Raw genomic sequence first — 1,014 nt, 5'->3', positions numbered from 1 at the left:
TATGGCATGATGTCAGGTTGGATGACTCATGGTCGTTTAGCTTGTCCATATTGTCTAGATGATACAAAGTCATTTTGGTTGCAACATGGAAGGAAGCATAGCTGGTTTGACTGTCATCGAATGTTTCTGCCTAAAGAGCATCCTTACAGGAGAAATGTCCAAGCGTTTCGAAAGGGAAAGACGATAACCGATGATCCTCCACCATGGTTGAATGGAGAAGAAATTCTCCGTGAAAGAATCAACAACATCGAAGGATTGAAGAAAACTGTTGAATGTGGAGGCAATGGACACGAGAAACCTGTGAGCAACATAGACGGATATGGGAAATATCACAATTGGGAGAAGAAGAGTATTTTTTGGGATTTGCCCTATTGGGAAAATCTTCTTCTTCGCCACAATGTGGACTTTATGCACGTTGAGAAAAATTTCTTTGATATTATTATCAACACGGTGCTTAATGTTCCCGGGAAGACGAAAGATAATGCAAAGTCAATGATGGATCTACCTGATTTGTGCAGAAGGCAAGAGTTACATATCAAAGATGATGGAACGATGTCAGTGCCGATATTTCGGTTGTCTAAAGAAGAAAAAAAAGAATTCTTGCGATGGTTGAAGGATGATATAAAATTTCCAGATGGGTACGCTTCAAAGTTTAGTAGATGTATTGACGAGACAAATTCAAAGCTTCCGGGCCTGAAAAGTCATGATTGCTACGTCATCATGCAACGACTTCTTCCATTTGCGTTTAAGGAATTGCTTCCCAAAAATGTCCACATCGCAATTTCTGGTAAATTATTTTTACTTTTTTTTGTATAAGTGTTACTTACTACCTACTAACTCAAAAATGTTTTGTGTAGAGATAGCACTCTTCTTTCGGGATATCTCTGCAAAGGTACTGAAGAGTGAAGATGTTGCAATTTTAAAAGAAAACATTGCAGTGAAGCTTTGTTATTTGGAAAAGATTTTTCCTCCTTCATTTTTTGATGTTATGGAACATCTCGTAGTGCATTTGCC

This window comes from Brassica oleracea, chromosome C5 (genome assembly GCF_000695525.1).
Source record: "Brassica oleracea var. oleracea cultivar TO1000 chromosome C5, BOL, whole genome shotgun sequence".
Lineage (NCBI taxonomy): Eukaryota > Viridiplantae > Streptophyta > Magnoliopsida > Brassicales > Brassicaceae > Brassica > Brassica oleracea.
Note: the sequence above shows the minus strand (reverse complement) of the source record.